At 45.3% G+C, this 27,871-nt stretch overlaps 2 long non-coding RNA genes and 1 pseudogene across 11 annotated transcripts in view; 2 read left to right on the top strand and 1 right to left on the bottom strand.

The window, feature by feature from the left end:
* Window positions 1-27,871, top strand: part of LOC309643390 — a 2,123,356-nt gene that overhangs the window by 860,418 nt on the left and 1,235,067 nt on the right. The window lies entirely within an intron of this gene.
* On the bottom strand, window positions 563-26,061 carry LOC309643937. Of its 2 annotated transcripts, none has more exons than XR_014254158.1 (3): window positions 25,917-26,061; window positions 13,227-13,374; window positions 563-643 (listed from the first exon to the last, which is right to left on the bottom strand). It is a non-coding gene; the product is annotated as an uncharacterized lncRNA (long non-coding RNA). The 2 variants fall into 2 exon arrangements; XR_014254159.1 differs by having other exon boundaries at window positions 13,227-13,324.
* Window positions 16,737-23,771, top strand: LOC309643470 (uncharacterized protein C2orf78 pseudogene; annotated as a pseudogene). The gene is made up of 3 exons: window positions 16,737-16,950; window positions 19,838-20,587; window positions 21,859-23,771. The product of its transcript is annotated as an uncharacterized protein C2orf78 pseudogene (transcript).

The following is a 27,871-nucleotide window of genomic DNA, read 5'->3' as shown; positions in this document are numbered from 1 at the left end:
TTCCCTCGTCTACTGCTACAGTCTCTTTGGAAGGTGTTTCAGAACTCTTGTTATGAGAGTGCCAGTTGAACTGTCCTCACTTCCGTCATTTATACCAGGATTTAAGACCTTGTGGTCCGAGATCCTGTCCAGAGAGCAAGCAGGCTAAGACTCTGTCTTTGTTTCTATATTTCATCAGAAAGGGCTCTACCCCCTCTCCTAGTTCATGGTGTGAAGTGTTCTTAGCCTCTCGGGAAAGTGGGGAGAATTCAAAGGACTCTCTATGAGAATGCTAGGCTTTGTAAAACATTTCAGTTTTTTAAAAAGAAGACTCATTTTGTATTGGACTTACAACAGTCCTATGAGATACAAAGAGAGCCAAGGATCAGTGACATGAAATGATCACCAGTAAGAATTACAACAGTCACCGCTTACCTCGTAGCATAGGGCACACTGTCCATGATCCTTAAGAAGAGTTAGTAGAAATGCCTTGCCCATCTTGCCCCTGAACCCCTTGAAAGGTACACGACTGCTGTGTTGGTGTTTAGGGGGAGCATCTCACTTACCCGGGACTGACTTCTCCCTTGATTCCTCTGTAGTGATGGAGACTTCCCCGCTGATGAAAAATTCCCTGGGATTGCAACCTCCAAGCCAGACAGCTTTCCTATGGAATGACAGAGAACTTCAGAGAACTTGTCAAGATGAAACACCAGTCTGCGGGAGAAAGGGAAGAAGAGAACGATGGAAATCGTTTCTGGGAAACTATTTTTACATTATGTTTTGTTTGTTCCTGGTAAATAAACTGAAATCTTCTTAACATTCAAACAAAATCTAAACCACTAAATTCAACAACACAGGAGTATAACTTTTGAAAAAAATTTCTTTGGCTGCGCAGCATGTGGGATCTTAGCTCCCCAACCAGGGATTGAACCCACGCCTGCTGCATTGGAAGCGCAGAGTCTTCACCACTGGACCACCAGGGAAGTCCCAGGAATAGAACTTTTAAAGGAGAAGGTATAAACCCCTGGGTTATATGAACTGGAGATTTTTAGTAAGAAGTCAATAGATCTTTTGTTAGGCACATTTTATGTTAGGCTGTCTCCCTGCACAGGACGCAGGCGCCTTGAAAATGGAAATCACATCCCTCTATAGTACGTCCCTCTTCTTTCTGCTTTGCAGTTTGCTGCTCCACTTGTTCAACCCCACCTAGTAATAACCTATACTTCCCTTGTTCCTGTTTTCCCATCTGGAAAACAGACAAAAGGCAACCAAACAACGCAAAGGTCTCAACAAATAAGGGATACCCAAAACCAGAGATGGCCAGAACTTCTGTATCCCTCATGAAACCTAGCCCGGTGTTCAATACTTAGGTATCATTAATACATGCGTGTTGACTGAAACAGTTGAAACGCAATTCTTCCACTTCCCAGTTTAGTTTTAGTCCTCATACAAAACCTGATCATCAAATTCCTTAATGCTAGGAATCACAGTGAAAAATAATTTCTCAACTGACTTCTGTCAGATGAGTGAGAACTAAGGTTAATTCAGTGTATCTGAAGCATAGAAAGTGAGGGCAAACGTGGCACAAGATGGGGCTAGAGAAGCAGAGAGGATTCTAGAGCACGCAGAGTCTTAAAGGCCACCAGTGTGTTTTCTATTCTCAAAACAATGTTTGTGAGCGATGTTTATGAGCAATGTTCCAACTTGCTTTGAAGCTTTCTTGTGTGAAGAATGGATTGGAGGGAAACAAGATATATGGACACTAGTTAGGACCTAATCGCAACAGACAGGCAAGTTCAGTATTAGGATGTTGAGGGAGAGCTGACAGATTCCAAAGAAATTCAGGAGATAAACTGAGGCGGGCTTAATGGGGTATGAGATGGAGGAAAGGAAGGTCTTAGGGAATTAAAGGGTTTACTGCACACATGAGCAGAGTCTCAAAATTAATCATTTGAACGTACAGAGGTGGATCTTCCAAATGACACCGGTTAGGAAGCAACGGTACGCCCTGTAGAATTCCTAGAGACAGCACAAATCAACTGTTTCGATGGAAAATTCGGCGGGACCCTTGATTTCCATGGGAATATAGAGAAAAGAGACACTGATCTGGCTTGCAGGTATTTAGGAAGTTGTTAGCCTGACATCACATACTAGTCTCATGTAAGTAGGCCGTCTGAAGTATGAAGCTTAGGGGAAAAACCTTGAAGAAAACTTAAAAGCTTAAGCCACACCTCTATACTACACCACCTTTCACAGTTTCTTCTCAGATAAGCAGCATCCCCATCAGTGAAGAAACTCACATCTCATAATAGGAACACCAGGCCTAAAAATTAAATGTGTGTCTTTGGAGGTCCCATCTATGCGATATCTTCCTGGTACCAGAAAAGTCCCCAGGAAGATCGATCTTTGCACCCCTGAAAGCTTACCACCAAGGAAAATGACTAGGTCCATAGATTTCCTCCCTCAAACCAGCCTACCTCACACATAAATCACTAGCAACTCAGCCCTTAACTCACATTATCACAGTCACAAGAGTGGTTAGGGAGAAAAGCACTAACCAGGGGAACTAACACAGAGGCAATCCAGGCCAAGCTGGGCTGGTGGCAGATATCTGCTCCTTACGCTCGGGTGCATAATGCGACTCACCACAATGCCTTTTTCACAGACCCTTTTTAAAGTTTCTCCACAAAATCCAACAGCTCAAGTTAGCTCATGACGCTTCAAGGTAAACAATCGTCAAGAGAAAAACATGCAATATGTCTTACAATGTTGGATTCCTTACAAATAGGACAAGGAAATAACCATGTAGACAAAACCAGAGCATTTGAAAACATCTGCGTTCTACAAACATACCAGTGAATGCTATAAATAAGGTAATATGACATAAAACAAAATGAAAACTAGATGTGAGACTGTTCTCTTCAGTGTACAGACTTCATGGCAGTTGCTGCACGATCTAGCTACTTATATCTACAACTCTCTGTTCTGTTAATACAAAATGAGGCCCAAGTGTGTCAACTTGTTTCCCACAGAAACCAAAAAACCTACATGCATCTCTTTTCTCCGGTGCCCTTTCACCTTACCTGCTCCCAGTTCTCCACCAATGTCCTCCTCTTTCTCTAATTATTCTCCTCTTCATTGTGCTTGGCCTTGCACCCAAGCATGCAAGACAGAGAGTCCTAGAGGTCCGAGATTCTAGAGGGGCTGTTTGCAAGGGGGAGGAGATTACGGTAACTGCCACACTGTATATACTTCTGTGCAAAGAAAGAGGGACAGTGTTCAGAATGTCTCTCACATATAAAAAGAGCTGGATGGCAGGATACCTGTGTGGCCCAAGGAACTAGAGCTAGCAAATCATGGGCAAAACAATTGCAACCAAAGGCTGGAAGAGGAAAGGTCTGCAACCAGCTCTGTCTCCTAGCTCTCTGGTATTTGCTGCCAATGGGCAGAGTCTATTTCGTGAAGCATCAAGCACTGAAAAGAAGACTCCTGCTGCTGGAAGTTGACAGGAAGGAACATCCAATGCAAGACCAAGGCTTGTCCTAGAAGCAATGCCCATAATGGAAGAAAAAAAAAAAAAAAGAAAGCGGAAGAGAAATGTTAAGTCGCAAGTCCAACCTGGCCCCCAGCCTAGCCCAGCCCAAGGAAGGTAGGAGTCAAGGAGAAGAAACTAAAAGAGAAGAGCCTTGGACCACAACATTCTCCACAGGGTGCACTCAACAAACTTCACCCTGCTCTTTAACCAAGTTACAACTGTAATAGTTCAAACTACATGGCTCTTTCCTTCCTAAGGATACTAGTTAAATAAGATCTATATAGCTCTAAGTATATGATACATAAAATAGAATACTCTGTAGAATATAAGTAACTGTTAGTTAATTATATTAATGAACGTCTGTAAGAAATGTTGCAATGATTTCCCTAATGGAAGAGCCTGGGGGAGGTAAATCTGTCTTCTAGGATTTCCTCCCCAGAGCTCAGAAATTGAGGGGTTGTTTTAGCTCTCCTACGCTCTCTTCACCCAAGCCCGCCCTCCTGTTGGGGATCGGACCTCCCTATTGGCTAGCTCATACCTTTCAACTGCCTGCTTTGTGACATCACTCTCCTACCAAACCTACTACCACTTGGTAGAGGTCTTGGGGTTTCCGTGGAGCCGTTTGGACCAGTAACCAGTGACCTTTGTACTGGACACGTGCGCCGTTCAGCTGCAGCCACTCAGACATCCTCTAGTGTTGTCTCCTCATCCCTTGTACCTGCAGTTGATGTCTCCTCTTCTCTGACCATGTCAGGTAAGAAAAGAAACTTTGGAAAGTTTTGCGTTCGATTTCTTTTGCCCCTAAATTGAGGAGGAGATTCAAAATAGCGTGGAATAATGAGGGAAAGTATTGAACTACAAGTCTGGAGACCTAATTTCAGTTTTGACTTTGACGTTTACTGTCTGTGTGACTTTGGACAAATCACTGACTGCCTCACAAAGCCTGCTGCTTTCCTTATCTGTTACGTTAGGATACCACATTGGGTTGATCACTCTGATCCCCTTCTTTTCCAATATTGAGCCTTAAAGGGTACCCATGTAGAAAATGAAATCAGAGACTTCTCAAAAGAGTGTTTCAACAGAAACATAGAAAAGCCAGGTGACACAGAAAACTAGCGATATATACCAAGATGTTTCATCTCCAATGGTCTCCCTCCACTAGTATTTCGACTAGTTGAAAAGAGAGAATAGGGAGAGAGGATGGAGAGTACTGGGCTATATAGGGAGGCACAGAGTCAAACGTAAGCAAGTTTAGGATTGTTTTCATTAGCACAGGCCAACAGGAACCAAGAGATGGGAAAAAAATATAAGAATGAAGAGGGAAAGCATAGAGGAGCTCTCAAGAAAGAGGCAGTTTGCCATGGAATGTTGATGGGAGCCAAAGATTTTAAATTAAAGCAGAAACAGCACAGAGGGAAATCTGCTCAGAGCAGGGCAAAACAAAGCTGATGGTAGCAAATCCTTACATTAACAGACTAAGAAGGAAAGTAAGGCCAGAACAGGGGATCACCAGGAAGGGCAGCCTATCAGAAAAGTCATACTCCGTTTTCTTTCTTTTATTGCCTCTCTGAATACAGCTGGCACTTGACAGTTTGGAATAGAAACATTTTAGAAGTATGTTTTAGAAATGATGCTTCCTAGAAACCAGAAACCAAAGTGGTTATCTAGGGGGCTGCTTTTCAGTGTTCTATTCTTTCTAATTTTTAAACTAGGTAGACATTTGACCAATTAAACATTTTAAATGATATCTTCTACATTGAATCAGAAGGACTATTTCCTTTGTGTGATATGTAGCTTCTAAGGCAAGGTTGCTTTTCATTTTTACAGTTATTTCCTTCCTAACACAGAGAGCACATTGATCAATAGCCATCGTTCGCTTGTAGATCTTAGCTACCGGAGAAGAAAAAGAAAAAGTCAAGCCCCACATCTCTAATTCCCCATTTAGGGAATTCCCTGGCGGTCCAGCGCTTTAGGACTCGGTGCTTTCACGGCCAGGGCCACGCGGCGCGGCAAAAGAAAAAAAGAAAACACAAACATCCACATTTATCTAAAACAATGTTGTGGAGTCCTTTGGATTTTCTTACATTTGAAAATCTTTTTTAATTGGATTCTAGGGATGATGGTTTTTTGAGGTCTTGGGATGTCATCTTCTTGGATGTGGAAGATGATTCTAAGTTCTAGGATAAATACAAAAACCTTCTTGATACTTTTTAAGCTTCCTTTCTGCTTATTATATGAGTTATATTCATGGAAAGATATATTTCTCCTAGGCTTAATACCTGTTACTTGCTGGGTAAAAATATGAATGAGCACAATAATGAAACTCTTTTACACTTACTATTTTGCTGTCTGCTTTGTACCGGTTTTCATTGAAATACTTGTCTACATATGTTGTGGCTACCTATACATTCACATTTGTTGCATTCTGTTGCTTGTTGTGCATTTTTTACTGATTTATCGTCTCTGTCTGTATGCATTGGCTAGGAATTCATTCACCTCTATCACCTCCATCGTGTTTTTTGGTTAATAGTATTCACTAAAATAGAGTGGGCAAAATTCACTTTCATAATATTGCATGTATGGTACAGAATGTCATTTGTTAGTAAATTCATTAGGCTTTGATACTTGCCCACATACCCCAGTTTTCATTAATATCTATGGATTTCTTTTTCGTTACGTAACATGTTTTTCATGATTTTTCTTTGTCTTTCTAGAACTTATTGTATCTTCCTCCATATAAATCATACGCAATAGATCAGCTTATTCATCTATTAATTATTACTGCTATTATTATTGGTGGTGGTGTTATAACCACTTTATAGATGAGTAATCTGAAGTAATCAGATAACTTTTCTCTTTCCAAAAGCACTTAAGAAATCCACTTTCGGGTAATCATTTTGAGGTAGGATGAGAAACCAGGCTTGAAGAGGGCAAAAATGACTCTTTCAGTTCACCAGTTGGACTGAGCTATACGTCAACTCTAGGTAATAGCGTGGGAACTGCACAAGCAAAGGGAGACAATGAAGATGACAATGGTAATGACCGTACTGTTTTCTAATGGACAAAAAAAATGCTTATATTATAAGTTCTATTTCTCCTGCTTTCTGGCACTATCATGCTCAGAGTGGAGTCCTGGCAAGGAAGTCAGGATACTTAGGTTCTGAAACCTGGTAATGACACTAACATAATGAGAGAACTTGAACAAGTCAACCCGACCTCTCTGAGCCTCAGTTTCCTTACTCGTGAAATGAGACTGAAAAAAGAGAAAGTTCTCTAAGGGCCTCCTAGTTCTAAAATGCTTCCAGTCTAGGAAATAGCATAGAAGTCAGTACGAGTGCAGGCTGAAGGGAAAGACAGGGCAGGGAGAAGGTTGCTTCCAGCCTAGAGAACAATGTCTGAACCATACCACTTGGCTCTTCTGCCCATCTGTGCCCAAGATGGGAGCACAGGCAGTTAATACAGAAGAGTGGAAAACTGCTCAGTCCTTACAGCCATCATTAACTGTCTGATTTTGGGTTTCTCAGGAAGGGTCGATAGTAGAGGTGTCCTGAGAGCAAGAACCTTAAGATAATGCTGTTCCTCAAACGTAGTGAGAATTTCTCAACCTCCCTGAGTTTTTCATGACCCTCTTGTTCTTACAGAAAATTTCCAAAATCCATCTCTACTTGGAACTCTAAATTCTCTGCAGCATTCTCTTCCTGTGGTGAGCAATGCAACTTCCCTAACACGAAGTGTCTGCAACTTCTCCAGAGTCTCTGCCCCTGCCGTCAGTTCGGCATCGGCTACCGGTACCTCTTTCCAGACACTCATGGGTAGTGCCTACCTTTACCAACATTCCAGCACGACTATGTTATCTGGAGTTACTGACCACAGCCAGATCTCCACTTCAGCTCCTTCCTATCCAGGTGTTCTTGAGTGGGACATCACAGGAAGCACTGAAAAGAATTCCTCTTCACTCGGAGACTTTACTCTGGCACTCACTGACCGGCACCCAGCTGCTTCCTCCATGTTTATGGCAGCCCAGTATGATAAAACTTCAGACGCCAATAACATGGTCCCTCTATATCCATCACTTTCTGCCAGGCTTGCTCAGGGAGCACCATCTCAGATTCCAAATCAGGGGCATAGCCGCCTGTCACTTCCCTACCAGGAAGGAAGCCAGGTATATTACTATAACCAAGGCACACTGGGGTCTTCACTGTATGGAGAACTTGGCTCCTGCCCGCAATCCTATGGCTCCGCGTCATACACAGGAAGTAGGGCCTCTGCGCAACCAGAAATGGGAATGGGACTGAAGGAGATTCAGCCCACAAATATCCGACCACCAGCTTCCACCTCTGCAATCTGCCACCCTGTGTCTGCTCAACGCATCACAGAAACAAGTTTTCAAGGTGAGTATACAAACGGCAGAGAAAGTTGAAGAATGAGGTCGGCATTCACAAATGGGGTCAAATCGACAGCTGGGAAGGGGTGTAGAGACAGGTAGAATTTAGATCCTGAGCCTTTAGTAACCACTACCTTCGCTCAGTGCCCTCTGTTTTTAGACTCTATATAAGAACACCTAGGGCTTCCCTGGTGGCGCCGTGGTTAAGAATCCGCCTGCCAATGCAATGCGGGGGACACGGGTTCGAGCCCTGGTCTGGGAAGATCCCACATGCCGTGGAGCAACTAAGCCCATGTGCCACAACGAGTGAGCCTGCATTCTAGAGCCCGTGAGCCGCAACTACCGAAGCCCACGCGCCTAGAGCGCATGCTCCGCAACAAGAGAAGCCCGCACACCGCAACCAAGAGTAGACCCCGCTAGCCACAACTAGAGAAAGCCCGTGCACAGCAATGAAGACCCTGTGCAGCCAAAAAAATAAATACGTAGAATAAATAAGTTCAAACAATCAATCAATAAATAAACGTAAATTAAAAAAACAAAAAAACAAAAAGAACACCTAATGCAGGTGGGAAGGTGGCAGGGACACTGTAAAGGTCATCTATGCTACATGTACAAGAACCCCGAGAGCACACCAATAGGTACCACATTTTTCACTGCTGTAGCCGAGCATTCCCCCTGTACTACCACACTGTAGCACTCCCTTCCCTCGTCTACTGCTACAGTCTCTTTGGAAGGTGTCTCAGAACTCTTGTTATGAGAGTGCCAGTTGAAGTGTCCTCACTTCCGTCATTTATACCAGGATTTAAGACCTTGTGGTCCGAGATCCTGTCCAGAGAGCAAGCAGGCTAAGACTCTGTCTTTGTTTCTGTATTTCATCAGAAAGGGCTCTACCCCCTCTCCTAGTTCATGGTGTGAAGTGTTCTTAGCCTCTCGGGAAAGTGGGGAGAATTGAAAGGACTCTATATGAGAATGCTAGGCTTTGTAAAACATTTCAGTTGTTTAAAAAGAAGACTCATTTTGTATTGGACTTACAACAGTCCTATGAGATACAAAGAGAGCCAAGGATCAGTGACATGAAATGATCACCAGTTAAGCATTACAACAGTCACCGCTTACCTCGTAGCATAGGGCACTGTCCATGATCCTTAAGAAGAGTTAGTAGAAATGCCTTGCCCATCTTGCCCCTGAACCCCTTGAAAGGTACATGACTGCTGTGTTGGTGTTTAGGGGGAGCATCTCATTTACCAGGGACTGACTTCTCCCTTGATCCCTTTGTAGTGATGGAGACTTCCCTGGTGATGAAAAATTCCCTGGGATTGCAACCTCCAAGCCAGACGTTTTGTGTGACACAAACTCAAGAACTCCCCAAGTCCTGCAGTAGCAGAAACAGTCACATACTTGAGAGTAACCCACCATCTGAACTTGGGGACATTTCAGTGACAGCTCCAGTCCAGAGTGCCAGGCGTCTCCTGGCCCTGCCTCCAGCTCCAAGCCAGGGACAAACAGAGAGTAAGAACGTGGAGGATATCAAAACCAAGCTGTCAAAGCCTCTGGAGGCCTACCAGATCCCAATAGAAAACCAAGATCCTCCACTACTCCCTTTAGGAATCCCTGATATTCCCCAGCCGCTGGCCTGCACCGATCCCCTCAGCCAAGAGGAGCAGCCTGGTTCTGAAAATGCTGATCTGGGAGAGAACAGCCTGAGTCGTCAGGACCTAGGGACACTTGAAAATGGGACTGAACCTAGCAGTGGTCTTGCAGACATTACTACACTGGCGGAGGATATTCACCTTCCCCAGCTCTTTAATTCTTGGAAAGATCTTGATCGATCCCAAGGTCCCAACGTGATCAAAGCTGAAGACACCAGAGCCATTAAGGTGAATCAGGTGCAGGAAAAGCCAAGTGTCGTAAAGGTTCCCTCTGATCAACCCAGGAAGAACAAACAGAAAGCCTCTGAGCCTATGGGTGGTGCTCCCAAGGCCAAAATCCAGCCAAAGGATCCAGAGTGCCTGTTAGGGGGAGAAGCGGTTATATGCACTGCTGCAGTCAGTGACAGGGCTCCTGCGAACACGGCCAAGCACTCTCAAGGCAAACCTCAGAAAGCTGCATCCGGAAAGATCAGCAAAACTGAGAGCCATGGGCAGGAAAAGACCAAAAGGACCAGAGGAAGAAACAAGGCTGAAGAGAACAAGCAGTCAGGGAACAAAGTCAAGGCAGAAGACAAGCCAGCAATCCCCAACACGAAGCGAAAGGAACACCAAACTGAGCTTCGCCAAGAGAGCTTTCAAAAGCCTCGAACCTCCCTTGGCGTGCGCATGCTGGAGTCTGTGAAGGTTCTTCATGCGCTGGGGAAGAAGAATGAGACGAAAACTGGGCTCTCTTCCTGTCGGCTCTTGGGAAATTCAAGCAACCCCAAAGACCCCCAGCCACCCCCAGCGATCCAGCCACGGCGGCATACCCCACGTGAGGGTAAGAGGCCTGAGAAAACGCAAGTCCAAGCCCAGAAAGCAGACAGCAGTGCTGAAACAGAGTGTCCATCTCCATCCCAGTGTGAGCGGCCTCCTCCTGGGAAGGTCAAGTTGATACCTCTGCCTTTTTCTGCCTTGGACAAGCCTCAAGCTCGACCCGCTCCTCGGAGGCCACAGTCTCTGGCCTCACATCGGCCTGCTGTGGCTTACCGTGCCCAGCCTGGTTCTACTGACTCAGCTCAACCTGCTGCAGTCAATTCATCCCAGCCAGCTCCTGCCTCTTTGCCAGGTCCCGCCAAACCAGCTCAGCCAACTGTGGCCAACCCAACCCAACCGGCTTGGACCAACCATACCCAGCCTCGTGTCCCTCAGCCTGCTGCTCCTAGGCCTGCACCCTACAAAACTTCATCTGGCGCTTCTCTCCAGCGCGAGCCTGTTCCCCCTGCTGTGACTAAGCGCCAGTCCCCACCCAAGCTCCAAACCCAACTTCTACTCCAAGACTTCAGCAAGCAACGAGTTCCATGGAGGGAACCCAACGTGCCTGAGCCAGTCATGTCAAAGCCCATCGAACAAGAGCAGAGGCCAGAGCGAGAGGCCATGAAGAGGCGGGCTCAACAACAACGGGAGAATGCTGCCAGATACACCTCTTCGGGGAAGCTGCAATTTTTCACCCAGAGGGACAAAGAAATGGAAATTGCTGACTACTACGGATACGTCAGGTGACAGCTGCTAGGATTCTTGCTGCCACCTTGGCTACCAGCGGTTCTTCCATACATAGGTAAGATAGGTATAGAACCGAATAAGTAAATGGAATAGAATTAATAGATGAGTAATAAACCTTTCGAATTTTGAGATGCTGCTAACTGGGGCGTGAGAAAGGAAGGCCTGAAAGTTGGATGGGAGAATGAAGGAAAGGGGTAAAAACTGAGGAAAGAGGAAGGAACTTGGCCCAGGGCTAGGAAGGCCAAAAGAGACGTATGGATTTAGGAAAGGAAGCAGGAGTGAGGATGAAATGGCAGAAGTAAAAAGCAGGGTCAGGGGTCTGGGTTGAAAGAACACAATTGGAGTAGAGTTGAAGGTGACAGGAGATGAGTCTAGGTTTACTAGGAGAAATAGAAACAAAGTCTCTCGGGGAGGTTGGCCTTAAGTCTCACAACCACCAGATAGGTATTTCAGAAAACAAGAGGTTCACGACACATCTCTGAAAGGTTTGAGTTGCCTTATTCAGGTGTGATTATAGTGGGGGAATAGGCAAATCTACCAGAGAAGTGGCTAGGGCTCAGAGTCCTCCTAGGGGCAGCTGACGACAGGGCCAGAGCCAAGGGAACTGCTGTATCAGGAGGCCCACGAACAAATCAGGGGCATAGCCGCCTGTCACTTCCCTACCAGGAAGGAAGCCAGGTATATTACTATAACCAAGGCACACTGGGGTCTTCACTGTATGGAGAACTTGGCTCCTGCCCGCAATCCTATGGCTCCGCGTCATACACAGGAAGTAGGGCCTCTGCGCAACCAGAAATGGGAATGGGACTGAAGGAGATTCAGCCCGCAAATATCCGACCACCAGCTTCCACCTCTGCAATCTGCCACCCTGTGTCTGCTCAACGCATCACAGAAACAAGTTTTCAAGGTGAGTATACAAACGGCAGAGAAAGTTGAAGAATGAGGTCGGCATTCACAAACGGGGTCAAATCGACAGCTGGGAAGGGGTGTAGAGACAGGTAGAATTTAGATCCTGAGCCTTTAGTAACCACTACCTTCTCTCAGTGCTCTCTGTTTTTAGACTCTATATAAGAACAGCTAGGGCTTCCCTGGTGGCGCCTGCCAATGCAGGGGACACGGCTTCGAGCCCCGGTCTGCGAAGATCCCACATGCCGTGCAGCAACTAAGCGCATGTGCCACAACGACTGAGCCAGCATTCCAGAGCCCGTGAGCCGCAACTACCGAAGCCCACGCGCCTACAGCCCATGCTCCGCAACAAGAGAGGCCACCGCGATGAGAAGCCCGCACACCGCAACCAAGAGTAGACCCCGCTAGCCGCAACTAGAGAAAGCCCGTGCACACCAATGAGGACCCAGTGCAGCCAAAAAAATAAATACGTAGAATAAATAAGTTCAATCAATCAATAAACGTAAATTAAAAAAAAAAAACAAACAAAAAAACAGAACACCTAATGCAGGTGGGAAGGTGGGAGGGACACTGTAAAGGTCATCTATGCTACATGTACAAGAACCCCGAGAGCACACCAATAGGTACCACATTTTTCACTGCTGTAGCCGAGCATTCCCCCTGTACTACCACACTGTAGCACTCCCTTCCCTCGTCTACTGCTACAGTCTCTTTGGAAGGTGTTTCAGAACTCTTGTTATGAGAGTGCCAGTTGAACTGTCCTCACTTCCGTCATTTATACCAGGATTTAAGACCTTGTGGTCCGAGATCCTGTCCAGAGAGCAAGCAGGCTAAGACTCTGTCTTTGTTTCTATATTTCATCAGAAAGGGCTCTACCCCCTCTCCTAGTTCATGGTGTGAAGTGTTCTTAGCCTCTCGGGAAAGTGGGGAGAATTCAAAGGACTCTCTATGAGAATGCTAGGCTTTGTAAAACATTTCAGTTTTTTAAAAAGAAGACTCATTTTGTATTGGACTTACAACAGTCCTATGAGATACAAAGAGAGCCAAGGATCAGTGACATGAAATGATCACCAGTAAGAATTACAACAGTCACCGCTTACCTCGTAGCATAGGGCACACTGTCCATGATCCTTAAGAAGAGTTAGTAGAAATGCCTTGCCCATCTTGCCCCTGAACCCCTTGAAAGGTACACGACTGCTGTGTTGGTGTTTAGGGGGAGCATCTCACTTACCCGGGACTGACTTCTCCCTTGATTCCTCTGTAGTGATGGAGACTTCCCCGCTGATGAAAAATTCCCTGGGATTGCAACCTCCAAGCCAGACAGCTTTCCTATGGAATGACAGAGAACTTCAGAGAACTTGTCAAGATGAAACACCAGTCTGCGGGAGAAAGGGAAGAAGAGAACGATGGAAATCGTTTCTGGGAAACTATTTTTACATTATGTTTTGTTTGTTCCTGGTAAATAAACTGAAATCTTCTTAACATTCAAACAAAATCTAAACCACTAAATTCAACAACACAGGAGTATAACTTTTGAAAAAAATTTCTTTGGCTGCGCAGCATGTGGGATCTTAGCTCCCCAACCAGGGATTGAACCCACGCCTGCTGCATTGGAAGCGCAGAGTCTTCACCACTGGACCACCAGGGAAGTCCCAGGAATAGAACTTTTAAAGGAGAAGGTATAAACCCCTGGGTTATATGAACTGGAGATTTTTAGTAAGAAGTCAATAGATCTTTTGTTAGGCACATTTTATGTTAGGCTGTCTCCCTGCACAGGACGCAGGCGCCTTGAAAATGGAAATCACATCCCTCTATAGTACGTCCCTCTTCTTTCTGCTTTGCAGTTTGCTGCTCCACTTGTTCAACCCCACCTAGTAATAACCTATACTTCCCTTGTTCCTGTTTTCCCATCTGGAAAACAGACAAAAGGCAACCAAACAACGCAAAGGTCTCAACAAATAAGGGATACCCAAAACCAGAGATGGCCAGAACTTCTGTATCCCTCATGAAACCTAGCCCGGTGTTCAATACTTAGGTATCATTATTACATGCGTGTTGACTGAAACAGTTGAAACGCAATTCTTCCACTTCCCAGTTTAGTTTTAGTCCTCATACAAAACCTGATCATCAAATTCCTTAATGCTAGGAATCACAGTGAAAAATAATTTCTCAACTGACTTCTGTCAGATGAGTGAGAACTAAGGTTAATTCAGTGTATCTGAAGCATAGAAAGTGAGGGCAAACGTGGCACAAGATGGGGCTAGAGAAGCAGAGAGGATTCTAGAGCACGCAGAGTCTTAAAGGCCACCAGTGTGTTTTCTATTCTCAAAACAATGTTTGTGAGCGATGTTTATGAGCAATGTTCCAACTTGCTTTGAAGGTTTCTTGTGTGAAGAATGGATTGGAGGGAAACAAGATATATGGACACTAGTTAGGACCTAATCGCAACAGACAGGCAAGTTCAGTATTAGGATGTTGAGGGAGAGCTGACAGATTCCAAAGAAATTCAGGAGATAAACTGAAGCGGGCTTAATGGGGTATGAGATGGAGGAAAGGAAGGTCTTAGGGAATTAAAGGGTTTACTGCACACATGAGCAGAGTCTCAAAATTAATCATTTGAACGTACAGAGGTGGATCTCCCAAATGACACCGGTTAGGAAGCAACGGTACGCCCTGTAGAATTCCTAGAGACAGCACAAATCAACTGTTTCGATGGAAAATTCGGCGGGACCCTTGATTTCCATGGGAATATAGAGAAAAGAGACACTGATCTGGCTTGCAGGTATTTAGGAAGTTGTTAGCCTGACATCACATACTAGTCTCATGTAAGTAGGCCGTCTGAAGTATGAAGCTTAGGGGAAAAACCTTGAAGAAAACTTAAAAGCTTAAGCCACACCTCTATACTACACCACCTTTCACAGTTTCTTCTCAGATAAGCAGCATCCCCATCAGTGAAGAAACTCACATCCCATAATAGGAACAACAGGCCTAAAAATTAAATGTGTGTCTTTAGAGGTCCCATCTATGCGATATCTTCCTGGTACCAGAAAAGTCCCCAGGAAGATCGATCTTTGCACCCCTGAAAGCTTACCACCAAGGAAAATGACTAGGTCCATAGATTTCCTCCCTCAAACCAGCCAACCTCACACATAAATCACTAGCAACTCAGCCCTTAACTCACATTATCACAGTCACAAGAGTGGTTAGGGAGAAAAGCACTAACCAGGGGAACTAACACAGAGGCAATCCAGGCCAAGCTGGGCTGGTGGCAGATATCTGCTCCTTACGCTCGGGTGCATAATGCGACTCACCACAATGCCTTTTTCACAGACCCTTTTTAAAGTTTCTCCACAAAATCCAACAGCTCAAGTTAGTTCATGACGCTTCAAGGTAAACAATCGTCAAGAGAAAAACATGCAATATGTCTTACAATGTTGGATTCCTTACAAATAGGACAAGGAAATAACCATGTAGACAAAACCAGAGCATTTGAAAACATCTGCGTTCTACAAACATACCAGTGAATGCTATAAATAAGGTAATATGACATAAAACAAAATGAAAACTAGATGTGAGACTGTTCTCTTCAGTGTACAGACTTCATGGCAGTTGCTTCACGATCTAGCTACTTATATCTACAACTCTCTGTTCTGTTAATACAAAATGAGGCCCAAGTGTGTCAACTTGTTTCCCACAGAAACCAAAAAACCTACATGCATCTCTTTTCTCCGGTGCCCTTTCACCTTACCTGCTCCCAGTTCTCCACCAATGTCCTCCTCTTTCTCTAATTATTCTCCTCTTCATTGTGCTTGGCCTTGCACCCAAGCATGCAAGACAGAGAGTCCTAGAGGTCCGAGATTCTAGAGGGGCTGTTTGCAAGGGGGAGGAGATTACGGTAACTGCCACACTGTATATACTTCTGTGCAAAGAAAGAGGGACAGTGTTCAGAATGTCTCTCACATATAAAAAGAGCTGGATGGCAGGATACCTGTGTGGCCCAAGGAACTAGAGCTAGCAAATCATGGGCAAAACAATTGCAACCAAAGGCTGGAAGAGGAAAGGTCTGCAACCAGCTCTGTCTCCTGGCTCTCTGGTATTTGCTGCCAATGGGCAGAGTCTATTTCGTGAAGCATCAAGCACTGAAAAGAAGACTCCTGCTGCTGGAAGTTGACAGGAAGGAACATCCAATGCAAGACCAAGGCTTGTCCTAGAAGCAATGCCCATAATGGAAGAAAAAAAAAAAAAAAAGAAAGCGGAAGAGAAATGTTAAGTCGCAAGTCCAACCTGGCCCCCAGCCTAGCCCAGCCCAAGGAAGGTAGGAGTCAAGGAGAAGAAACTAAAAGAGAAGAGCCTTGGACCACAACATTCTCCACAGGGTACACTCAACAAACTTCACCCTGCTCTTTAACCAAGTTACAACTGTAATAGTTCAAACTACATGGCTCTTTCCTTCCTAAGGATACTAGTTAAATAAGATCTATATAGCTCTAAGTATATGATACATAAAATAGAATACTCTGTAGAATATAAGTAACTGTTAGTTAATTATATTAATGAACGTCTGTAAGAAATGTTGCAATGATTTCCCTAATGGAAGAGCCTGGGGGAGGTAAATCTGTCTTCTAGGATTTCCTCCCCAGAGCTCAGAAATTGAGGGGTTGTTTTAGCTCTCCTACGCTCTCTTCACCCAAGCCCGCCCTCCTGTTGGGGATCGGACCTCCCTATTGGCTAGCTCATACCTTTCAACTGCCTGCTTTGTGACATCACTCTCCTACCAAACCTACTACCACTTGGTAGAGGTCTTGGGGTTTCCGTGGAGCCGTTTGGACCAGTAACCAGTGACCTTTGTACTGGACACGTGCGCCGTTCAGCTGCAGCCACTCAGACATCCTCTAGTGTTGTCTCCTCATCCCTTGTACCTGCAGTTGATGTCTCCTCTTCTCTGACCATGTCAGGTAAGAAAAGAAACTTTGGAAAGTTTTGCGTTCGATTTCTTTTGCCCCTAAATTGAGGAGGAGATTCAAAATAGCGTGGAATAATGAGGGAAAGTATTGAACTACAAGTCTGGAGACCTAATTTCAGTTTTGACTTTGACGTTTACTGTCTGTGTGACTTTGGACAAATCACTGACTGCCTCACAAAGCCTGCTGCTTTCCTTATCTGTTACGTTAGGATACCACATTGGGTTGATCACTCTGATCCCCTTCTTTTCCAATATTGAGCCTTAAAGGGTACCCATGTAGAAAATGAAATCAGAGACTTCTCAAAAGAGTGTTTCAACAGAAACATAGAAAAGCCAGGTGACACAGAAAACTAGCGATATATACCAAGATGTTTCATCTCCAATGGTCTCCCTCCACTAGTATTTCGACTAGTTGAAAAGAGAGAATAGGGAGAGAGGATGGAGAGTACTGGGCTATATAGGGAGGCACAGAGTCAAACGTAAGCAAGTTTAGGATTGTTTTCATTAGCACAGGCCAACAGGAACCAAGAGATGGGAAAAAAATATAAGAATGAAGAGGGAAAGCATAGAGGAGCTCTCAAGAAAGAGGCAGTTTGCCATGGAATGTTGATGGGAGCCAAAGATTTTAAATTAAAGCAGAAACAGCACAGAGGGAAATCTGCTCAGAGCAGGGCAAAACAAAGCTGATGGTAGCAAATCCTTACATTAACAGACTAAGAAGGAAAGTAAGGCCAGAACAGGGGATCACCAGGAAGGGCAGCCTATCAGAAAAGTCATACTCCGTTTTCTTTCTTTTATTGCCTCTCTGAATACAGCTGGCACTTGACAGTTTGGAATAGAAACATTTTAGAAGTATGTTTTAGAAATGATGCTTCCTAGAAACCAGAAACCAAAGTGGTTATCTAGGGGGCTGCTTTTCAGTGTTCTATTCTTTCTAATTTTTAAACTAGGTAGACATTTGACCAATTAAACATTTTAAATGATATCTTCTACATTGAATCAGAAGGACTATTTCCTTTGTGTGATATGTAGCTTCTAAGGCAAGGTTGCTTTTCAATTTTTACAGTTATTTCCTTCCTAACACAGAGAGCACATTGATCAACAGCCATCGTTCGCTTGTAGATCTTAGCTACCGGAGAAGAAAAAGAAAAAGTCAAGCCCCACATCTCTAATTCCCCATTTAGGGAATTCCCTGGCGGTCAAGCGCTTAGGACTCGGTGCTTTCACGGCCAGGGCCACGCGGCGCGGCAAAAGAAAAAAAGAAAACACAAACATCCACATTTATCTAAAACAATGTTGTGGAGTCCTTTGGATTTTCTTACATTTGAAAATCTTTTTTAATTGGATTCTAGGGATGATGGTTTTTTGAGGTCTTGGGATGTCATCTTCTTGGATGTGGAAGATGATTCTAAGTTCTAGGATAAATACAAAAACCTTCTTGATACTTTTTAAGCTTCCTTTCTGCTTATTATATGAGTTATATTCATGGAAAGATATATTTCTCCTAGGCTTAATACCTGTTACTTGCTGGGTAAAAATATGAATGAGCACAATAATGAAACTCTTTTACACTTACTATTTTGCTGTCTGCTTTGTACCGGTTTTCATTGAAATACTTGTCTATATATGTTGTGGCTACCTATACATTCACATTTGTTGCATTCTGTTGCTTGTTATGCATTTTTTACTGATTTATCGTCTCTGTCTGTATGCATTGGCTAGGAATTCATTCACCTCTATCACCTCCATCGTGTTTTTTGGTTAATAGTATTCACTAAAATAGAGTGGGCAAAATTCACTTTCATAATATTGCATGTATGGTACAGAATGTCATTTGTTAGTAAATTCATTAGGCTTTGATACTTGCCCACATACCCCAGTTTTCATTAATATCTATGGATTTCTTTTTCGTTACGTAACATGTTTTTCATGATTTTTCTTTGTCTTTCTAGAACTTATTGTATCTTCCTCCATATAAATCATATGCAATAGATCAGCTTATTCATCTATTAATTATTACTGCTATTATTATTGGTGGTGGTGTTATAACCACTTTATAGATGAGTAATCTGAAGTAATCAGATAACTTTTCTCTTTCCAAAAGCACTTAAGAAATCCACTTTCGGGTAATCATTTTGAGGTAGGATGAGAAACCAGGCTTGAAGAGGGCAAAAATGACTCTTTCAGTTCACCAGTTGGACTGAGCTATACGTCAACTCTAGGTAATAGCGTGGGAACTGCACAAGCAAAGGGAGACACTGAAGATGACAATGGTAATGGCCGTACTGTTTTCTAATGGACAAAAAAAATGCTTATATTATAAGTTCTATTTCTCCTGCTTTCTGGCACTATCATGCTCAGAGTGGAGTCCTGGCAAGGAAGTCAGGATACTTAGGTTCTGAAACCTGGTAATGACACTAACATAATGAGAGAACTTGAACAAGTCAACCCGACCTCTCTGAGCCTCAGTTTCCTTACTCGTGAAATGAGACTGAAAAAAGAGAAAGTTCTCTAAGGGCCTCCTAGTTCTAAAATGCTTCCAGTCTAGGAAATAGCATAGAAGTCAATACGAGTGCAGGCTGAAGGGAAAGACAGGGCAGGGAGAAGGTTGCTTCCAGCCTAGAGAACAATGTCTGAACCATACCACTTGGCTCTTCTGCCCATCTGTGCCCAAGATGGGAGCACAGGCAGTTAATACAGAAGAGTGGAAAACTGCTCAGTCCTTACAGCCATCATTAACTGTCTGATTTTGGGTTTCTCAGGAAGGGTCGATAGTAGAGGTGTCCTGAGAGCAAGAACCTTAAGATAATGCTGTTCCTCAAACGTAGTGAGAATTTCTCAACCTCCCTGAGTTTTTCATGACCCTCTTGTTCTTACAGAAAATTTCCAAAATCCATCTCTACTTGGAACTCTAAATTCTCTGCAGCATTCTCTCCCTGTGGTGAGCAATGCAACTTCCCTAACACGAAGTGTCTGCAACTTCTCCAGAGTCTCTGCCCCTGCCGTCAGTTCGGCATCGGCTACCGGTACCTCTTTCCAGACACTCATGGGTAGTGCCTACCTTTACCAACATTCCAGCACGACTATGTTATCTGGAGTTACTGACCACAGCCAGATCTCCACTTCAGCTCCTTCCTATCCAGGTGTTCTTGAGTGGGACATCACAGGAAGCACTGAAAAGAATTCCTCTTCACTCGGAGACTTTACTCTGGCACTCACTGACCGGCACCCAGCTGCTTCCTCCATGTTTATGGCAGCCCAGTATGATAAAACTTCAGACGCCAATAACATGGTCCCTCTATATCCATCACTTTCTGCCAGGCTTGCTCAGGGAGCACCATCTCAGATTCCAAATCAGGGGCATAGCCGCCTGTCACTTCCCTACCAGGAAGGAAGCCAGGTATATTACTATAACCAAGGCACACTGGGGTCTTCACTGTATGGAGAACTTGGCTCCTGCCTGCAATCCTATGGCTCCGCGTCATACACAGGAAGTAGGGCCTCTGCGCAACCAGAAATGGGAATGGGACTGAAGGAGATTCAGCCCACAAATATCCGACCACCAGCTTCCACCTCTGCAATCTGCCACCCTGTGTCTGCTCAACGCATCACAGAAACAAGTTTTCAAGGTGAGTATACAAACGGCAGAGAAAGCTGAAGAATGAGGTCGGCATTCACAAATGGGGTCAAATCGACAGCTGGGAAGGGGTGTAGAGACAGGTAGAATTTAGATCCTGAGCCTTTAGTAACCACTACCTTCGCTCAGTGCCCTCTGTTTTTAGACTCTATGTAAGAACACCTAGGGCTTCCCTGGTGGCGCCGTGGTTAAGAATCCACCTGCCAATGCAATGCGGGGGACACGGGTTCGAGCCCTGGTCTGGGAAGATCCCACATGCCGTGGAGCAACTAAGCCCATGTGCCACAACGACTGAGCCTGCATTCTAGAGCCCGTGAGCCGCAACTACCGAAGCCCACGCGCCTAGAGCGCATGCTCCGCAACAAGAGAAGCCCGCACACCGCAACCAAGAGTAGACCCCGCTAGCCGCAACTAGAGAAAGCCCGTGCACAGCAATGAAGACCCTGTGCAGCCAAAAAAATAAATACGTAGAATAAATAAGTTCAAACAATCAATCAATAAATAAACGTCAATTAAAAAAACAAAAAAACAAAAAGAACACCTAATGCAGGTGGGAAGGTGGCAGGGACACTGTAAAGGTCATCTATGCTACATGTACAAGAACCCCGAGAGCACACCAATAGGTACCACATTTTTCACTGCTGTAGCCGAGCATTCCCCCTGTACTACCACACTGTAGCACTCCCTTCCCTCGTCTACTGCTACAGTCTCTTTGGAAGGTGTCTCAGAACTCTTGTTATGAGAGTGCCAGTTGAAGTGTCCTCACTTCCGTCATTTATACCAGGATTTAAGACCTTGTGGTCCGAGATCCTGTCCAGAGAGCAAGCAGGCTAAGACTCTGTCTTTGTTTCTGTATTTCATCAGAAAGGGCTCTACCCCCTCTCCTAGTTCATGGTGTGAAGTGTTCTTAGCCTCTCGGGAAAGTGGGGAGAATTGAAAGGACTCTATATGAGAATGCTAGGCTTTGTAAAACATTTCAGTTGTTTAAAAAGAAGACTCATTTTGTATTGGACTTACAACAGTCCTATGAGATACAAAGAGAGCCAAGGATCAGTGACATGAAATGATCACCAGTTAAGCATTACAACAGTCACCGCTTACCTCGTAGCATAGGGCACTGTCCATGATCCTTAAGAAGAGTTAGTAGAAATGCCTTGCCCATCTTGCCCCTGAACCCCTTGAAAGGTACACGACTGCTGTGTTGGTGTTTAGGGGGAGCATCTCATTTACCAGGGACTGACTTCTCCCTTGATCCCTTTGTAGTGATGGAGACTTCCCTGGTGATGAAAAATTCCCTGGGATTGCAACCTCCAAGCCAGACGTTTTGTGTGACACAAACTCAAGAACTCCCCAAGTCCTGCAGTAGCAGAAACAGTCACATACTTGAGAGTAACCCACCATCTGAACTTGGGGACATTTCAGTGACAGCTCCAGTCCAGAGTGCCAGGCGTCTCCTGGCCCTGCCTCCAGCTCCAAGCCAGGGACAAACAGAGAGTAAGAACGTGGAGGATATCAAAACCAAGCTGTCAAAGCCTCTGGAGGCCTACCAGATCCCAATAGAAAACCAAGATCCTCCACTACTCCCTTTGGGAATCCATGATATTCCCCAGCCGCTGGCCTGCACCGATCCCCTCAGCCAAGAGGAGCAGCCTGGTTCTGAAAATGCTGATCTGGGAGAGAACAGCCTGAGTCGTCAGGACCTAGGGACACTTGAAAATGGGACTGAACCTAGCAGTGGTCTTGCAGACATTACTACACTGGCGGAGGATATTCACCTTCCCCAGCTCTTTAATTCTTGGAAAGATCTTGATCGATCCCAAGGTCCCAACGTGATCAAAGCTGAAGACACCAGAGCCATTAAGGTGAATCAGGTGCAGGAAAAGCCAAGTGTCGTAAAGGTTCCCTCTGATCAACCCAGGAAGAACAAACAGAAAGCCTCTGAGCCTATCAGTGGTGCTCCCAAGGCCAAAATCCAGCCAAAGGATCCAGAGTGCCTGTTAGGGGGAGAAGCGGTTATATGCACTGCTGCAGTCAGTGACAGGGCTCCTGCGAACACGGCCAAGCACTCTCAAGGCAAACCTCAGAAAGCTGCATCCGGAAAGATCAGCAAAACTGAGAGCCATGGGCAGGAAAAGACCAAAAGGACCAGAGGAAGAAACAAGGCTGAAGAGAACAAGCAGTCAGGGAACAAAGTCAAGGCAGAAGACAAGCCAGCAATCCCCAACACGAAGCGAAAGGAACACCAAACTGAGCTTCGCCAAGAGAGCTTTCAAAAGCCTCGAACCTCCCTTGGCGTGCGCATGCTGGAGTCTGTGAAGGTTCTTCATGCGCTGGGGAAGAAGAATGAGACGAAAACTGGGCTCTCTTCCTGTCGGCTCTTGGGAAATTCAAGCAACCCCAAAGACCCCCAGCCACCCCCAGCGATCCAGCCACGGCGGCATACCCCACGTGAGGGTAAGAGGCCTGAGAAAACGCAAGTCCAAGCCCAGAAAGCAGACAGCAGTGCTGAAACAGAGTGTCCATCTCCATCCCAGTGTGAGCGGCCTCCTCCTGGGAAGGTCAAGTTGATACCTCTGCCTTTTTCTGCCTGGGACAAGCCTCAAGCTCGACCCGCTCCTCGGAGGCCACAGTCTCTGGCCTCACATCGGCCTGCTGTGGCTTACCGTGCCCAGCCTGGTTCTACTGACTCAGCTCAACCTGCTGCAGTCAATTCATCCCAGCCAGCTCCTGCCTCTTTGCCAGGTCCCGCCAAACCAGCTCAGCCAACTGTGGCCAACCCAACCCAACCGGCTTGGACCAACCATACCCAGCCTCGTGTCCCTCAGCCTGCTGCTCCTAGGCCTGCACCCTACAAAACTTCATCTGGCGCTTCTCTCCAGCGCGAGCCTGTTCCCCCTGCTGTGACTAAGCGCCAGTCCCCACCCAAGCTCCAAACCCAACTTCTACTCCAAGACTTCAGCAAGCAACGAGTTCCATGGAGGGAACCCAACGTGCCTGAGCCAGTCATGTCAAAGCCCATCGAACAAGAGCAGAGGCCAGAGCGAGAGGCCATGAAGAGGCGGGCTCAACAACAACGGGAGAATGCTGCCAGATACACCTCTTCGGGGAAGCTGCAATTTTTCACCCAGAGGGACAAAGAAATGGAAATTGCTGACTACTACGGATACGTCAGGTGACAGCTGCTAGGATTCTTGCTGCCACCTTGGCTACCAGCGGTTCTTCCATACATAGGTAAGATAGGTATAGAACCGAATAAGTAAATGGAATAGAATTAATAGATGAGTAATAAACCTTTCGAATTTTGAGATGCTGCTAACTGGGGCGTGAGAAAGGAAGGCCTGAAAGTTGGATGGGAGAATGAAGGAAAGGGGTAAAAACTGAGGAAAGAGGAAGGAACTTGGCCCAGGGCTAGGAAGGCCAAAAGAGACGTATGGATTTAGGAAAGGAAGCAGGAGTGAGGATGAAATGGCAGAAGTAAAAAGCAGGGTCAGGGGTCTGGGTTGAAAGAACACAATTGGAGTAGAGTTGAAGGTGACAGGAGATGAGTCTAGGTTTACTAGGAGAAATAGAAACAAAGTCTCTCGGGGAGGTTGGCCTTAAGTCTCACAACCACCAGATAGGTATTTCAGAAAACAAGAGGTTCACGACACATCTCTGAAAGGTTTGAGTTGCCTTATTCAGGTGTGATTATAGTGGGGGAATAGGCAAATCTACCAGAGAAGTGGCTAGGGCTCAGAGTCCTCCTAGGGGCAGCTGACGACAGGGCCAGAGCCAAGGGAACTGCTGTATCAGGAGGCCCACGAACAAATCAGGGGCATAGCCGCCTGTCACTTCCCTACCAGGAAGGAAGCCAGGTATATTACTATAACCAAGGCACACTGGGGTCTTCACTGTATGGAGAACTTGGCTCCTGCCCGCAATCCTATGGCTCCGCGTCATACACAGGAAGTAGGGCCTCTGCGCAACCAGAAATGGGAATGGGACTGAAGGAGATTCAGCCCACAAATATCCGACCACCAGCTTCCACCTCTGCAATCTGCCACCCTGTGTCTGCTCAACGCATCACAGAAACAAGTTTTCAAGGTGAGTATACAAACGGCAGAGAAAGTTGAAGAATGAGGTCGGCATTCACAAACGGGGTCAAATCGACAGCTGGGAAGGGGTGTAGAGACAGGTAGAATTTAGATCCTGAGCCTTTAATAACCACTACCTTCTCTCAGTGCTCTCTGTTTTTAGACTCTATATAAGAACAGCTAGGGCTTCCCTGGTGGCGCCTGCCAATGCAGGGGACACGGCTTCGAGCCCCGGTCTGCGAAGATCCCACATGCCGTGCAGCAACTAAGCGCATGTGCCACAACGACTGAGCCTGCATTCCAGAGCCCGTGAGCCGCAACTACCGAAACCCACGCGCCTACAGCCCATGCTCCGCAACAAGAGAGGCCACCGCGATGAGAAGCCCGCACACCGCAACCAAGAGTAGACCCCGCTAGCCGCAACTAGAGAAAGCCCGTGCACACCAATGAGGACCCAGTGCAGCCAAAAAAATAAATACGTAGAATAAATAAGTTCAATCAATCAATCAATCAATAAACGTAAATTAAAAAAAAAAAACAAACAAAAAAACAGAACACCTAATGCAGGTGGGAAGGTGGGAGGGACACTGTAAAGGTCATCTATGCTACATGTACAAGAACCCCAAGAGCACACCAATAGGTACCACATTTTTCACTGCTGTAGCCGAGCATTCCCCCTGTACTACCACACTGTAGCACTCCCTTCCCTCGTCTACTGCTACAGTCTCTTTGGAAGGTGTTTCAGAACTCTTGTTATGAGAGTGCCAGTTGAACTGTCCTCACTTCCGTCATTTATACCAGGATTTAAGACCTTGTGGTCCGAGATCCTGTCCAGAGAGCAAGCAGGCTAAGACTCTGTCTTTGTTTCTATATTTCATCAGAAAGGGCTCTACCCCCTCTCCTAGTTCATGGTGTGAAGTGTTCTTAGCCTCTCGGGAAAGTGGGGAGAATTCAAAGGACTCTCTATGAGAATGCTAGGCTTTGTAAAACATTTCAGTTTTTTAAAAAGAAGACTCATTTTGTATTGGACTTACAACAGTCCTATGAGATACAAAGAGAGCCAAGGATCAGTGACATGAAATGATCACCAGTAAGAATTACAACAGTCACCGCTTACGTCGTAGCATAGGGCACACTGTCCATGATCCTTAAGAAGAGTTAGTAGAAATGCCTTGCCCATCTTGCCCCTGAACCCCTTGAAAGGTACACGACTGCTGTGTTGGTGTTTAGGGGGAGCATCTCACTTACCCGGGACTGACTTCTCCCTTGATTCCTCTGTAGTGATGGAGACTTCCCCGCTGATGAAAAATTCCCTGGGATTGCAACCTCCAAGCCAGACAGCTTTCCTATGGAATGACAGAGAACTTCAGAGAACTTGTCAAGATGAAACACCAGTCTGCGGGAGAAAGGGAAGAAGAGAACGATGGAAATCGTTTCTGGGAAACTATTTTTACATTATGTTTTGTTTGTTCCTGGTAAATAAACTGAAATCTTCTTAACATTCAAACAAAATCTAAACCACTAAATTCAACAACACAGGAGTATAACTTTTGAAAAAAATTTCTTTGGCTGCGCAGCATGTGGGATCTTAGCTCCCCAACCAGGGATTGAACCCACGCCTGCTGCATTGGAAGCGCAGAGTCTTCACCACTGGACCACCAGGGAAGTCCCAGGAATAGAACTTTTAAAGGAGAAGGTATAAACCCCTGGGTTATATGAACTGGAGATTTTTAGTAAGAAGTCAATAGATCTTTTGTTAGGCACATTTTATGTTAGGCTGTCTCCCTGCACAGGATGCAGGCGCCTTGAAAATGGAAATCACATCCCTCTATAGTACGTCCCTCTTCTTTCTGCTTTGCAGTTTGCTGCTCCACTTGTTCAACCCCACCTAGTAATAACCTATACTTCCCTTGTTCCTGTTTTCCCATCTGGAAAACAGACAAAAGGCAACCAAACAACGCAAAGGTCTCAACAAATAAGGGATACCCAAAACCAGAGATGGCCAGAACTTCTGTATCCCTCATGAAACCTAGCCCGGTGTTCAATACTTAGGTATCATTATTACATGCGTGTTGACTGAAACAGTTGAAACGCAATTCTTCCACTTCCCAGTTTAGTTTTAGTCCTCATACAAAACCTGATCATCAAATTCCTTAATGCTAGGAATCACAGTGAAAAATAATTTCTCAACTGACTTCTGTCAGATGAGTGAGAACTAAGGTTAATTCAGTGTATCTGAAGCATAGAAAGTGAGGGCAAACGTGGCACAAGATGGGGCTAGAGAAGCAGAGAGGATTCTAGAGCACGCAGAGTCTTAAAGGCCACCAGTGTGTTTTCTATTCTCAAAACAATGTTTGTGAGCGATGTTTATGAGCAATGTTCCAACTTGCTTTGAAGCTTTCTTGTGTGAAGAATGGATTGGAGGGAAACAAGATATATGGACACTAGTTAGGACCTAATCGCAACAGACAGGCAAGTTCAGTATTAGGATGTTGAGGGAGAGCTGACAGATTCCAAAGAAATTCAGGAGATAAACTGAAGCGGGCTTAATGGGGTATGAGATGGAGGAAAGGAAGGTCTTAGGGAATTAAAGGGTTTACTGCACACATGAGCAGAGTCTCAAAATTAATCATTTGAACGTACAGAGGTGGATCTCCCAAATGACACCGGTTAGGAAGCAACAGTACGCCCTGTAGAATTCCTAGAGACAGCACAAATCAACTGTTTCGATGGAAAATTCGGCGGGACCCTTGATTTCCATGGGAATATAGAGAAAAGAGACACTGATCTGGCTTGCAGGTATTTAGGAAGTTGTTAGCCTGACATCACATACTAGTCTCATGTAAGTAGGCCGTCTGAAGTATGAAGCTTAGGGGAAAAACCTTGAAGAAAACTTAAAAGCTTAAGCCACACCTCTATACTACACCACCTTTCACAGTTTCTTCTCAGATAAGCAGCATCCCCATCAGTGAAGAAACTCACATCCCATAATAGGAACAACAGGCCTAAAAATTAAATGTGTGTCTTTGGAGGTCCCATCTATGCGATATCTTCCTGGTACCAGAAAAGTCCCCAGGAAGATCGATCTTTGCACCCCTGAAAGCTTACCACCAAGGAAAATGACTAGGTCCATAGATTTCCTCCCTCAAACCAGCCTACCTCACACATAAATCACTAGCAACTCAGCCCTTAACTCACATTAT

Source organism: Balaenoptera physalus (assembly GCF_965194825.1).
Source record: "Balaenoptera physalus genome assembly, chromosome: 15".
Classification (NCBI taxonomy): Eukaryota; Metazoa; Chordata; class Mammalia; order Artiodactyla; family Balaenopteridae; genus Balaenoptera; species Balaenoptera physalus.
Note: the sequence above shows the minus strand (reverse complement) of the source record. Positions and strands in the feature narration are given on the sequence as shown.